Source organism: Planococcus citri, chromosome 4 (assembly GCF_950023065.1).
Source record: "Planococcus citri chromosome 4, ihPlaCitr1.1, whole genome shotgun sequence".
In the NCBI taxonomy this organism is placed as follows: Eukaryota; Metazoa; Arthropoda; class Insecta; order Hemiptera; family Pseudococcidae; genus Planococcus; species Planococcus citri.
Window position 1 is genome coordinate 62591487 of NC_088680.1, and position 15672 is coordinate 62607158.

The following is a 15672-nucleotide window of genomic DNA, read 5'->3' on the forward strand; positions in this document are numbered from 1 at the left end:
ACCCTATCTTCAGGATCTAGATGATCTTCGATGGTACGCTTAATACGTACTAATTGCTTTTAAATGCTCTTCGCGATGTGATTTCCACACACAACAGTGACATTATAGCCTACCTCGTCCTTCTGTGCACAGACACGTGTATATATTATTGTGGTATTGCAGACCTCGTATAACTCATTTTCTAATTACTCGGCGTGGAAATTGTATAAAATATGTAGCTGGGTAGCCGGCTTATGTAGCCATAGGTTTGAGCAGCACGTACGCTTCTAATTGTTAAATCGGTTAATTTGGCTTTTAAGTACCGGTTTGTTTGTTAACAATGCTAGAACAAAGTAGAAACCGAAGAGGAAAGTTGTACATTAGAGCGACGTTTACATTCTAATGGTTTATTTATTTCCTTATCTCGACTCCAATGTTTGCTTCTCTGCTGCGGTTCTATAGTACCTACTACCTATTTGAAGCCATTAAAATGAAAAAAAAAATATGGGCGTCGTTTTTTATATTTTTTTTAAAAAGTACCTATATTGTGTGTTGTCGTTTAAGGAGTATACTTTCGTTGCACATTCACGTTTACCATATTTATACCGCGAACTGATAAATTGCAAATTTTTCATTTTACAAATGGTCTAGAGAGACTAGAGAGAAGGTATGGTGCTGAGTGGAAGTGAAAATATGCTGCTTGTTTTGTGCTTTTGACAGATTGTAACTGCCTAAAGTATCTAGTATTAGTATTCTTATCATTCGATTCTGTATACTTATGTTAAAAAGAATCTACCTACCTACCTACCTACTAAAGAGCATTATTGATTGTAAGTAAAAGAGTGTAATAAGTGAGTTTTTTTTTTTGAAGATGAGGATGGAGTGAGTCTTGGTGTATGTTTTATTGATAGAAAGTAAACGTTGTTATTGGCTCGCAGTTGATTATTATTTGAATGAATGAATCGAAGGAAGAACGTGAATTATTCGCCGTTTATTTTTATTTAGGTTAAAGTGTCAAAAAGTAAAGAGGTCTTGACAAGTGTTGTACTCGTATATCGAATGAAAAGATTCTCTATAGGTGATTGGGCCATCGTATAGTTGTGTACTTGTATATGTATGTCTATGATGAACCTATAGACTTGACTCTCGTATACTACTATAATGTGTTTAGTATGGACGGAGAGTCTTATATTCGGCTCGTTATCATTAGGTTATGTTTTCATTTTCGAATACCACTATAGTTGTTGAGGTTGTTGTATAGGTACCTATTATTTTAGAAATAATTGAGTTAGTGGAAGGGTTAAATAGATACATGAAAACTAATATGTATTATGGTCGTGAATTGGAAATAGGAATTGGTTGGTTTTGATTGTGAAACGATTGGTAATTGGATACGAATCAATTGATTCATCTTTGAATGTAAGTATAAATGTAGATTTTTATACATTAGGTGAAATGTGAATAAAGGAGAACTGCCTATATCAATTCATGAATTCGAATTGCTTGAGAATCATTGTACCTAAGTGGTGATGTTGAATTTTTTAGGAGAAAAAGTCGTATCAATTTAGCCAAGTAATTTTGATTGAGAGAAAAGAGAACGACAGTAGCCAATAATGAGGAGGGACGAGGGAGAAATTTCAAACCTTTTTTTGACTGTAAAAATAAATCTTAGAATATGGTTTTAGTACCTAAAAAAAAAAAATAATAGCATTAATTTTGAAGGGACTATAAGTAAGGATTAAAATAAATTAAACTGCCTACCTAAAAATAATAAAAAGAAATAAAAATTGAAAGTGCTGACCAAATTTTACAGAAATTTTCAATTTAGATTGAAAGTCACCTAGATTAAATTTTAGCCCAAAAGGTACCCCTGGAACAAAGATAATAACTATAATCTCTTTAAAAAAAGAAGGAATTTCCAAAAAAAAAATCGTGGCATTTAGTTTTTTTCGTTTTAATTACTACCCAACCTGCTTCAGAAAAAAGTGTTCAAGTATATCCAATTTGTAGGCTACTACCTATTTGAGATTTTGAGTCAGCTTAAACCACTGCCATCAAAATTTGAGACTAGGATTTTAGAAATGTACCAGTTGGTTTGAAAATTTGCAAATTTGAAAATACCTACCTAACAAGGGAAGTATCGAAAACTACACAGAAATATTTTTGAACTGGACAAAAACAAAGAGAAAACGAAGAGGTAGGTATACAAAATACATCACTAGCCAAAATTTCAAGAATTGAAATTCATTTTTTCATTTTTTGGTGAATTTTTGAAAATTTAAATTTGGCCCAAAAAATGAGGGAAATCTAAAAATTGACCAAGAAAGCTGAATTGACCTCTCGAGATCGATTGGCAATGGTTTTGAACCGTTCTGGAGCCTCCAGCGGATTTTTGAATTCTCCAGTTTTTGAAAAAAATGCTGTAGAGAAGTAGGGTAAAAATGAAATTTAGTACTTATAAATTTGAATTTACTATTGTTACACTTTTGATTAATTCAAGCACGTATTTTCATAATCTTCTTTGTGTCATGTTTATTTGTTCAAGTCCAAAATTTTCTCCAGCGGTTATATATTTATGAAAAAAAAAAAAAAAAAAAAAAAAATGGAAAAATCAAAATCCGGTAAAGGCTACAGAACGGTTTGAAACCATTTCCAATCGACTCGAGAAGTAAAAAATAAGGTACCTACACGTCAAATTTAAGCTTTCTGTGTCTATTTGGTAAACTTTTGATTTTTTTTTCAATTTTGGCCCTTTGAATTTTTTTTGAATTTTCCAAAAATTGAAAAGCAAATTTCAGCCCCTGTAATTCTTTCTGAAGATGAATTTTAGAGTCCTTTATCGATTCCCCTTTGTCCAGTTCGAAATGTTTGTGCCCATTGGGATACTTCCTTGTAAAATTACCTACGTGTATTTCTACTGGAATACTTTGTGTTTATTTTGCAAACAAATTTAAAAATTTCATTCCTGAAACGCAGGAAATTTTTAGAATACCTACAGCAGAAAAGAGCTGTAAAATAAGTGAAGTAATCTCGAGAAGTAATTCTTCATTAACGATTGAGGAGGGGAATTTGAATGTGTCATTTGTCTCAATGGGAATTCTCCTTCCAATTGGATCACTTTTGAAGATTTTTTCTAGCAAATTTCAAAAAAAAAATTGTCAACGAAGTCAAATTTTTCAGAATTTTACTGAAAATATCTCGAAAAGAAATTCAGCTCATAGAAAAAACGAATATACTTGTAAATATCTATTCGTTTTCCTTCATTTTTTTTTGTGGAGTCGTTAGATTGTTTTTTTTCCCTAAAAAATTGATTATTTGGGAATTCAAAAAAACAAACAAACAAACAAACAAACAAACAAACAAAATAACATTGATATTGAAATTGTGAAAAATCGATTTTTGAAAAAAATCATTCAGCATAAAATTTACTTCTCACTTGAATTTTTTTTCCAGAGAGTTTTGTTTTTACCTACGTTGTGACTGAAATTTAGAAACAGCTCAATTTTCAAATTGAATGATTGTGTTGAAAAATACAATTTTTCGGATTTTTTTAGCCCAGAAAACAGTTTTGTGAGAAATGTCAAAGGTCTTACAAAGAAATATAGAACAGAAACTGAATTTTAGAGCATGTGAGAAGGCAATAGGTAATAGCTAGGTTAGGAGAATGACCGCAGTTGATCAATTTTTTGGTCATTATTACCAATTTCACAAAATTAAAAAAAGTAGCCAAAATAAACTTATCGAAATTTTTGAGTTTTTGAAACTGGAAATATATTGACCAAAAAATTGGCATCATTTTGCTCTGAGACATTATTCTTAAGTTTCAGAAATTATCAGAACATTTTTTTTCAAAACACAAAAATCTCCAAAGTATTGAAAAAGATTTCAAAACATTGGAAAGATACCTTTTTTTAGAATTTTTAAAGTCGATATTTTATCATCAAAGCTATACGTAAAAATTCGAGGTGAAGACTCGAAAAAATGTTTTAAAAATAAAAAAAATGTTCAAAAAAAAAATGTAAAAAAATTGTTGTTTTTTTTTGAAAATTTGATTAGTTATAGAAGGTAGGTACTTATTTCAAAAAATTTTCTGACCATTTACTTATTGAACGATCGTAATTTTTAAAATGATTTGAAAACTTAGGCACAGAAAATTGAAAAACCTGAGCTCTTTTTTGATGATGTTGAAAACAATCAAACAAAAATATTTAAAATCAAACATCTGAACACATATTTTCAAAGCATAATTATTTTTTAGAAATTCAAATTCAAATTCAAATGGAATGTCAAAAATGAAAAAATATTTAAAGTATTGTTGATTTAACAAAAAAACAACAACAACAACAAATTGAGAAGACAAACGACGTTATAATGACATTTTTTATGGAAATACTCAGGTACTAAAAAATTAGGACATTTTGTTTTGATGCTAACAATAAATAAAAAATAAATAAATAATCGAAAAACTCGATAAATTTTTAAAAAGTTGAAAAAACATTTAAAAAACTGATTATTGATATATTCTTTGAAGTATTAAACAATAGATCATATACTTTTTGAGCCATTTTTGAGCCTGTACAGGCAAGTTTTCAATTTTTCACGGAAATTTTCCAAAAATAGAACCAGCACCTACAATAACTTAATTTGTACTTATATTTCAGGCTTCTCGATTCAAAAGTAAATATTTTTTGATTAACGAAAAATTCCAAGTCACCTCTAGAAAAAAATCAAATTTCTGGAACAAAAATGCTAAAAATAATTTATTTGTTTAGATAGGTATATCATTTGTTCCTTTTTAAAAATCTCAATTTTGAGTCCTCTCAGGCTTCCAAACCTTCAAAAAGCTTTCAATTTTCTCCCAAAATTTCAAATTGCTGTGTAAGGGCCCAAAATGAGCAGTGGCATTGTACCAATTGTACCATACCATACTTAAAGCAATCTAGAAGATCCGCAATTAAGCATACACCGGAATTACGAGCGTTGAAGTTCATTTTACCCTCCCCCCTCCCTCCAGCCGCCGGAATAATTTGAAATTCTTTCGGAAAATTGAATCTTACTAAAAAGCTCCAGGAATGATCCAAAAATGGTTATTTTTAGATTAGGAAGCTTGAAATTGAGTAATAATTTGGGCTTAATTATTTGCATCTTTTTTGAATTTCACGTACACATTAAAATTCTGATTACGAATTTTGTGGCATACTTTTTTGATCTACCTAACTTGATTTCGTTGAAATTCGATGTTATCAGTCTGATTGATTGGCTCGTAGGTGATCTATAATTAAAATAAAGAAAAACACAAGGTTTTTTCACAATATCAAACAATTATCTATCAGTAGAGTGTGATTCATTCTTTCAGGTGGCTTGTTTCTGAGATATATAATTTCAGCTAAAAATAAATCGATTTTTGCCAGAAAAAATTGGTGTTTTTTTTGAGAAAAACAAAGGGTCTAACAAAAAAAAAAAATGAAAAGATGAAAAATTACAAAAACTTTTGTTTTTTAATATTTTGAATGGAAAATTGGAAAATAAAAAGTTCAACTTGAATTAAGAATTGTGTGCCTGAAAATGCTACATGTACCTTGGATGAAGACCTCTTCTCTCCTCCTACACCTTTCCCTACGTCACTGGTCCTGAGAAGCCCATTCATCAAAAAAATCGTCTCTTTACAGTTTTCGTAATATCACAATCAATTTCTTTGGCATCTCGTTAGAAAAAAAAATGCACCTGACTTCCACTTCCACATCTTTAAATAACCTCACAAAAATAAAATTTATTTACACATACAATTTTTTCACCTAAACACTTATAAAAATTCCAATACGTTGTAAAATAAATTTCACGCACTCATACAAAAATATACTTACCTCTACAAACACTTCACACGTGTTAAAACTCCTACACAGCGATTTTCTTCGCATATTGCATAATATTACACCGCCACAGGCTCAATATTTGAATTTTTACAGCATTAAGTAAACGTAAGTAAAAAAATTATACGGAAAATATTAAAATTTTATAATTTAGGTGGGTTTGGGTAGGTTAATATTTTTTAACGAGTGCTCGTTGCTCGTCGTCGTCGTAGTCGTCGTGAGGCAATGCTTACTTATTTTTTCTTACATTTTTACGCTCGTTCGTATACCTATTACGAAACATTTTCCATATACCTACCTAACTTTACAAATATAATTACTCAGTCATACTTAAGCTTGCATAAACATCGCTAAAATGGAACAATTACAGGTTAAATTTTTGTTAATACAGTTTCAACGCTCCTCGACTCGATAGATAGATATAGTTTATCGACGTGTTAACCTCAAGCTTATACTTACCTACCAATACTTTACCTACCTACCTATCTGTCTATCTATCTATGGTAAATTTCGAGCGAATATTTCAAAGACTTACGTAAAAAGAAAACTAACGCAAAATGCAAACAAAATATATAAGTAATTATTGAGTACCTATCTACAAATATAACACTTCAAGTGGCCAAGTTATCGACTTGAAAATAACCAAGCTCGCCCATCCTACCTTATTTACCAGTAATTCGTTGTAAAAATGAGATAGTCTACGAAGTATTTGGGTTAGTCGATGAAGTCAAATAGAGAAACACTATCATTATAACATCGTTGTTCGTCGTCGTATCGTGAAATACCCAACACTTTTTATACTTATTTTCGATGATACATATTTTGTAACGGGCGACGAAGAGTTCTCATATTGCGAATTAATCAGTTTCGATATTCTTTAATTGATCGGTTGGTGCAAAATTAGAAAGTGTAAAATTTCACTATACAATCATTCACCAACAGCAAACGAGAGAGAGAGAGAGACTTTGGAACAATTTCACATTTTTTTTCCCTGCCCTCTCCTTATAGATTGGGTACGTACCTATTTGTATACCTAGTTATTGAAAATAGGTGTATAAATCATAGATGAGTCGAATTTTCTACTCGATTACCACCTGTTGCTCGCGAACCTATCAGGTAATTATTATATAGGCAGATTTAGCTTCTTAGATCTTTTGTCTTTTTCTATAATAATTAACCAGCTCGTCACGTGTTGAGATGAATTTCGATCTGGATATTTTTTATCAATGGTCGTTAACCCGAGTTGGTAAATTATGTAAAGAAAAAATATAATCTTCCAGAGCTACTCGTAGTAAGTACGATGATGCTTTAACGAGAAAATATAAGAACATCATTTCCTTTTGATCTTGTGTACTTACGACTCTTACGAGTACGTCTGCGATGCAGGTTTCATATATTATTATAAATTATACACACAAATTTGCATCTTTATTTATGTAATTGTTTGAAGAAGAAGAAAAAAACCGCGACGACGCGACTGTTATCTGCTCGGCGATAATTATATTGCATGGATGATTCGAAAACGACCAGCAAGAAATGAGTCTAGAATTATGCAAATTTACCTACCAACCTACCTCTCGTTTATCAAACTGGTTTCGATTATAAAACGTGATAGAAGAGCAAAAAAGCAAGAGCAAGTATTCCATATTGTTTGCTTGAAAAAAAAGTTGTCATACTGAAAGAGAAATTAATAGTCGAATTAAATCGACAATACGACTATATATATACGATGACCATTTGGGTGTTACGATACCTATAAGCTAGTTATAATAAGCCATCGTCTAGTATAAGCTTAATACCAGTTACTTTACCTTACCTGTAAATGCGCTAATAGCAAGTTCAGAAAGAAAGTTGATTGGTTAGTTCATGTGTCGGCGAAAGTCCTCTACCAACGTTTTGTTTAAATGCAGTTTTTTTTTCCATTTCATTTTATATTTCTTCTTCATCGTTACTTTGTACATTGTTACTGTGTGTAGTAGGTATATATGCTCGAAGCCAGGTTACTGTTTCTCTATGGTAAATTCTATGGTAAGGTAACAAGTTGTCTTCAGACAAGGTCGTAACGTGGTTCAAGTGGTAATGAATTATCTGCTGGATGGATCATGGAACGCGCGCGCGAATTCTCATTCTCGATCTCGACTCGACACTCGAGTTGGTTCCAGTATTTCAGGAAATATTTCGACGACGATGGTGACATGTGGAGCGAAAAACAGGAAGAGATAATGTATGCCAGGTTTTTAAAAAAAATATCGTGCTGTCTGCGGTGTTGTATATTTTTATAAGAGTATTATTACGAGAGATGGCTTAGTGAGATGTATGGGGCGGATGATGAAGCAGATGTGTGCATGGATGGGCTGGAAATGCTGGAAATTGTGATTTTTTTTTAGTGTCCTGGAGTGATAAGTATAATCAGGTTCTTGTAATGGCTGATTGGAATTTCGTGGAGAGATTTTGCTCAAAAGATGGATGTGATATTTTGGACTAATAAGAGGGTAATTTTTGTATACTGAATCTCTCCTGCGATTTGAAGGAAACCGAGTTGGAGGGGAAGAGCATGTTGTAAGACGCCAGTTACCAAAATTTGGGATATACTCGAGTTCATTTTTGAAGTTTTGGAAAATGTTTGAAAATTTTTTTAAAAATGATTTTATGACGATTTTTCTACTGCTTTATAAATGGGTAACTATTCTTTTTTCTGAAGAGAAATGAACCATTGTTAATAATTATTCAATTTCAATACTCCTTTCTCCCTCTTCCACCTTTGAAAGCGTTCAGTTGTACACTATTCTGGAGGCTCCGCCGAGTTTTCAGTTTTCTCCAGAAATTTCAAAGTGTCCATGGGGCAAAATTGAATTTGAGCTCATGATTGGTGCTCTAATTAAGGACACCTCTACTGAAAAATTCCAGGAGTGGCAGTGCAAAAGTAAAGCAAAATTTTTGACATTGTACATATTTAATTGTAAATTTCAAAAGAATTTTAAAAGTAAAATTCAAAAAAATGGTGTAACAAAAGTAGGTTTTTTTTATTCAGATGTTGCCTGATGTGTTTGAATAAAAGCCCAAAAAACTTGAAAAAACTACATTTTAAAACATTTTAAAGCTTCCGTTGCAAATGTGAAATTTTTGAAAAAATTAAAACCAGGCTGGAGGTTCAGCAATGGTGTAAAACTGAATTTTCCAAGTCATTCGATTACATTTTCTTTGTAGTTCAGTGGCAAACTGTAAGTAAGCGGCAAATTATGATAAAGCTTCGAAATTTGGTATGATGAACAAGGACACCAAAAGAAAATTTTTAAGCCCGGGAGGCAATCGCCAAGTCCCATAGGAGGGGAATGGGGGTGATTTGGGGGAGGGTTCAACCCCCCATTTTTCCAAATGGGGCTAACGGGGCGATATTGGTGTCAATTCCATATGATTGAACCCCGCTGAGTTCGAAAATATCATTACTTTCAAAATCTGAGGAAGAGGCATGCCTCAAATTTGAGATTTTCTGAGTGAAGTTTTGGCATTTTTCTCAAAAATACCCCAAAGTTACAGTTTTTTAACCCTAGACGAGACGCTGGCCTTCCATCGACATTTTTATGGTCATTTTCGGATTCTACAGGTCAATTACAATGCGAATCGACCATCAATACTTTCGCATACCTCTACCGTGGGTGTACAGAGGGGTCTGAAGGGGTTAAAAATTGACGTTTTTTCGGCATTTTCTCGCAAAAATCGGGGTTTTTGAACTGTGTACCGGATACAATTAGCGGGAGAAGGTTCTAATGTCGATTTTCGAATTCTACAAAGCAAATGCCATCGAATAAGACTCGGAGGCACTTTTTACACCCCTCCTGGGAGGTAGTAGAGGGGGGTCAAATTTGACCCCTATCTTGCTTATGTTGAATCAATTTTAGAAATGTAATCAACGTAAGTGTACATTTTTTTACTACCGAGGTAATGATGTCTGTATTAATGTTTTTTGTACCGTCGAACCGAAATTTGCAATCATTTTTTCGATTCCAAGGGGAGGGAGGTGAGACCATATAGGGGAGTAGGTCTACTTTTCACAAAAAATCGACATGTATATCAAAATATAGGTTTTCAAGGACGCTGATTTCAGAAATGCTATCAATTTTTCATTTTGGTTGAAGCTAAGGGGATGATACTACATTCAAGGGGTGGGGGATGAAATTTTTTACAAAAAATCGACAAGTATATCGAAATGTAGGTTTTCAAGGATGCTGATTTCAAAAATACTATCGATTTTTCATTTGGGTTTGAGCCAAGGGAATGATGCTGGATTAGAGAAAAGAAAGCTTGTGCTACTCATACAATTTTTGACAAAATGAGTATTAATTTTTCACTTCATTGGGAGTTATAAAAAAATATTTTTTCAACTTTTTCCTCGGTTAGCTTTCTCAACCTCATTCTCACATTATACTTGTGGGAGGTCTAATAAGCGTACATTTCCATGGGGATAGTGTCTTTGGAATGAAAAAATGAGATATGAAAGGCTTGTTGAATTATCATGATTAAGGAATAGTAAAATCATATTCAAGATGCACAAATTTTTTATGCCACAATTTTCATTCTAAAAAAATTTTCATCTGGTAACGAGCCACTCACATAAATACCACGAATAATCGGAAATATTTGAACAAAATTATGTCGAATTATTTATTCAAACTCCCACTTCTCTGAGCCGGAACACAAAACGTAATTGAAAGAAAAAGATTGATGTACATGGCGATTTTTTGTGCAAAATTTCATCCCTCACCTCTCGAATGCTATATCATCCCTTTGAGATCGACCAAAATGAAAAACTGATAGAATTTCTGAAATCAGCGTCCTTGAAAACCCACATTTCGATATACATGTCAATTTTTTGTGAAAAATTTCATCCCCCACCCCTTGAATGTAGTATCATCCCCTTAGCTTCAACCAAAATGAAAAATTGATAGCATTTCTGAAATCAGCGTCCTTGAAAACCTATATTTTGATATACATGTCAATTTTTTGTGAAAAGTAGACCTACTCCCTTGTATGGTCTCACCCCCTCCCCTTGGAATCGAAAAAATGATTGCAAATTTCGGTTCGACGGTACAAAAAACATTAATACAGACATCATTACCTCGGTAGTAAAAAAATGTACACTTACGTTGATTACATTTCTAAAATTGATTCAACATAAGCAATGATAGGGGTCAAATTTGACCCCCCTCTACTACCTCCCAGGAGGGGTGTAAAAAGTGCCTCCGAGTCTTATTCGATGGCATTTGCTTTGTAGTATTCGGAAATCGACATTAGAACCTTCTCCCACTAATTGTATCCGGTGCACAGTTCAAAAACCCCGATTTTTGCGAGAAAATGCCGAAAAAACGTCAATTTTTAACCCCTTCAGACCCCTCTGTACACCCACGGTAGAGGTATGCGAAAGTATTGATGGTCGATTCGCATTGTAATTGACCTGTAGAATCCGAAAATGACCATAAAAATGTCGATGGAAGGCCAGCGTCTCGTCTAGGGTTAAAAAACTGTAATTTTGGGGTATTTTTGAGAAAAATGCCAAAACTTCACTCAGAAAATCTCAAATTTGAGGCATGCCTCTTCCTCAGATTTTGAAAGTAATGATATTTTCGAACTCAGCGGGGTTCAATCATATGGAATTGACACCAATATCGCCCCGTTAGCCCCATTTGGAAAAATGGGGGGTTGAACCCTCCCCCAAATCACCCCCATTCCCCTCCTATGGGACTTGGCGATTGCCTCCCGGGCTTAAAAATTTTCTTTTGGTGTCCTTGTTCATCATACCAAATTTCAAAGCTTTATCATAATTTGCCGCTTATCGCCCAAAATATACATTTTGCCACTGAACTATTGTTGGTAAAAAAAAAAATGTGACGAAGTGCCAAAAATTTTGATTAAAAAGGGGTGCCAAAAATGGCAAATTTTCATTATTTTTTTCCAGTTTTTTCACGAACAACATTTTCAAAAAAATTTCCAAAAATTGAAAAAATCGGTTTAGCAGCTCAAAATTGTGAGTAGTGTGCTCGTTGAACCACGTACCTAGCTGCATTTTAGGTTAATTAAAATTGAAAAATTGTGAAAGCACCTTTGTTGATTAAAGTTACATAAATCGTATTAATGAGAGCTCAAAAGTCAGGAAAAATATCAGAAGAATGTTATTTTTTTGCCTTTTGACAAAAAACTGCAATCACATGTTTAGAACCTAGAGGTGATTTCTGATCAATTTTTTAGAATTTAAAAACAATTCAAAATTGTTTTTAATTGAATAATAAAAAAACTACCAAAAAAATATCTACTTATGCAAATAATCAAAAAATTTTGGTCCTTGTATTTTTTTTTTAGTTCGGTTGAAAAAATTATTCAAGTTGTAGTAAGAAGGCTTCATTAAGTCGAAAAAAAATAATAAAATGGAAAAATGTACTTTGGCTTTTACCTGTTTGAAAAAGTTGAGTCAAACCAAGATTTTTTTCATTTTTGGCCTCATTATTAATAATTTTTCTACAATTCTATTTTGAATATGATTGGTGGAAGGGGGGGCAACAAAACACTATGCAAATGTAAAGTTTGAACGACCATAATTGCCTCGGGGCATTTTATGGATTAACCCCAAAAAAATTCACCTTCACAAAATAAAAAATTAATGATTCTACAAGGATTTAAATTTCCCTAAAATAGTTCAAAAATTGAACAGATATGAGTTGAAAAAAATTAGAAGTCAAATTTTTCACGACATTTTAAAATCAAGTTCATATTATTCAGAAGTCAAATGCGAGGATAATACTTTAATTTAGAGCCGGAGGGGGGGGGGTGATCTGCCCATTTTTGATACTTTTTTTTCTAGCTACCTACTGAAAAAAACCTTATTAAGATAAAAATAGAAGTATTCCAAAAATCCAAAAATTATAGTCCATATCTTTTAAATGCTTTCCAAATCAGTAGAAAAATTATTGAAGTGAACAAATACTATAAATCGAAAGAACATACGATAGGTATTATTAAAACTACAAACAGACGCTTTTAAAAGCATTTTTCGATTTCTATTGAATTTTTGAAAATTGAATTTGTGCCAAATGAACAAAAAAATCAAAATCTATCTCACGCAATTGACCTAGAAATCTTAAATTTGGTAGGTATGTACCCTATTTTTGACCTCCCAAATCGATTGGAAACAGTTTCGAACCTTATTATGAGTGGTTCTGAAGGCTACAGTAGATTTTTTATACCAGAAATTTTCACAAAATTTCACTCAATGAAATTGAAAAGCTAAGATTTGATTTATACACAAAGTTCAACATGCTGAGTCGATTGGAAATAGTTTCAAGTCATCCTGAAGCCTTCGGGCACATTTTGGAAATTCCAGGTTTTCAATAAGTGTCATAAAATTGTCCAAATTAGCTTTTGCTGGAAATGTGGTAGTTTTTATCGAATTTTTTGAAAATCTTGAAGTTCTAGGATATTGCTGGAGGCTCCAGAACGACTTGAAATCACTTCAGTCGAATCAGTATGTTTAAATCAACGTTAATAAATTTTGTCTTTTCAACTTTATTGGATAAAATTTTGTTGTAGCCTAATTTAAACATTCAAAAATCTGCTATAGAGACTCCAGACTGCTCGCAGTGATTCGAAATGTACATACCAAAATTTTAGCGTTCTGGGTCAGTTTGGTAAAAATATCGATTTTTTTCACTTTTCTGACCCAAATTTGATTTTGAAAAATTTACCAAAAATCTAAAAAAAAATGTTTTTGAGAACCTGAAATTTCAAAGAAATATTTTGGAACACAGTTGTGCACATTTTTTGATCATTAATTCAATATTGCCAATCTTAAAAAATTGAGAAAAATGCAAGTATTTAGCAGAAAACATCAATTTTTCGATTTTTTGAAATTAAAAAATGGACAATACTGAATTCTGAAATATTTTCCTAGCTTTGTGAAAGTTATGCCTTTCGATGTTTTAGCATACTTAATTAATGCGACGTATTTGAGAAAAATAAATGTCAAAATACGAATTTACCAGAAAATGAGCGATTTGCAAATTTTCAACCGCTTACTAGAAAATATTAGCAAACCAGTCTTGGATTTTGATCTCAATGGCCCAGGTCGACACAGAATCTCAGATACTATCTTTTTGGACTAGGCCACTTTTCTCAAAACAGATTGGGCAGGGGCTAAAGCGAAAAATCACGATTTTTTTCAAAAATTTCCTCTCTTTGAGGAATTACGATCTCCCTTCTTGGGGCACCCTCGGAGCAAACATTCCTTCTTAGTGACTTTTAACTCAAAATGAATAAATATATCTCCATTGAATTTGGTCAAAATTCTCCGACATGTTTCAGTGAAAAAAAAGTCGCGCCAGAAAGCCTCCCTACCCCTTCTTCAGTTTTCAAAATACATGTACACAAAAGAAATGAAAAAATTGAAATTTTAATTTTTTTGTTTTCAAATTTACATTTGGTTTATTTGTATTTTCATTAGAAATACTGTTAAATATTTTTGATACATCTGCAATTCTGCATGGTATAAAAAAAGTGGAACAACAAGTAAAGACGTTTTTTCTCGAAGAAAAGTCATTTAAAATAACCCAGAAAAGAGATTAATTTTTTTTTAATACTATTTTTTTATATTTTTCAACTGTGGGGGTTTTTATGTGTTACCAACATTGTTGGGGAGACTGAGGGAAGGGGTTTCTTGAAAAAAGAAATATGTATCTGGAAGTATTCTACTCAGAGATGAAAAATTTTCAAATAATTTGTATGTACCTGCAGACATTAATTTTATTTTTCATATTTTTCAACTTTATGAGCTTCATGCAAAGGGATCAATATCATTTGGAGGTCCAAGGAAGGGTTTTTCTTGGAAATGTGGTTATTTAAAAGTACTATGCCTAGAAATCAAACATTTTCAAAATGGCACAAAAAATATCATTTTTCATTTTTTTTTTACTTTTTTTTTCAATTTTAACATCATTTGGGAGACCGCGGAGGCAGGTTTTTCTTAAAATTGTACTTATTTAAAAAGATTCTGCCCATAAATGAAAAATGTTCAAAAAATTTCCACAGACATCAATTTTTTATCTTTTTTTATTTTCCTCAAATTTGAGGAGCTCCATAAAAGAGAGTCAACATCATTTGGGGGTCCAAAGAGATGTTTTTTTTGAAAAGGGGGCTATGTAGACAATTCTAATGGGGAACTGCTGAGATATTTCCAAAAAAATTTACGTGATTTTGATTTATTCTAATTTTTTCTGATTTTGTCAAGCTTGGAGGAGCCTATAATTATGGTTCGAAGGGCTGGAAAAAGTTTTTTCTTGAAAGAGGGGTTGTTTAAAAAATGCTGACTTTAAAAACAAAGAATTTTGATAAATTGATTTTTTTTAAAGTTGATTTTTTCTACTGGAAGGGAGGTTACCAGAACCAGGCCTTTTTTTTGTATTTCTTTTCTGAGGGGGACGCTAAATTGAAGTTGAAAGTCCAAAATTTCCATACACCCCCCCCCTCATTGCACTGTACATAATTTGAATTTTTGAGAAAAAAATCGATGTATCCCCACCAAATTATTTTCGAAAGCCCTTCTTAATGAATCATTTTTTGATTGAAACCAGAACCACTTTTTTCGCAGATGGGGAAAATTAAAAAATAGGGAATTATTTTCTCACCAGAGGGAACAACTTCGGGGGATTGGAGATGGAAAACTCTAACTTTGCAAAATAAGGTAAGTACGTCCGAAGCTCTCATGCTTCGGTTTTGAAGAAAAAAAATTGAAAAAATAATAAATTCTGTGAGATGATGGGTAAATATGTTATTAAATTTG

The 15672-nt window shown here is 32.3% G+C and overlaps 1 protein-coding gene across 4 annotated transcripts in view; it reads left to right on the top strand.

Moving 5' to 3' along the window:
- Positions 1 to 15672, top strand: part of LOC135845371 (uncharacterized) — a 160438-nt gene that overhangs the window by 125610 nt on the left and 19156 nt on the right. Inside the window, exon 1 of one of the 4 annotated variants that reach the window (XM_065363875.1) lies at positions 6653 to 6862. The exons of the other annotated variants lie outside the window; for them this stretch is intronic. The gene's annotated coding sequence lies outside the window, so the exon portion shown is untranslated. Of the gene's footprint in view, positions 1 to 6652; positions 6863 to 15672 lie in introns of those variants that run through there. 4 annotated transcript variants of the gene reach the window in all.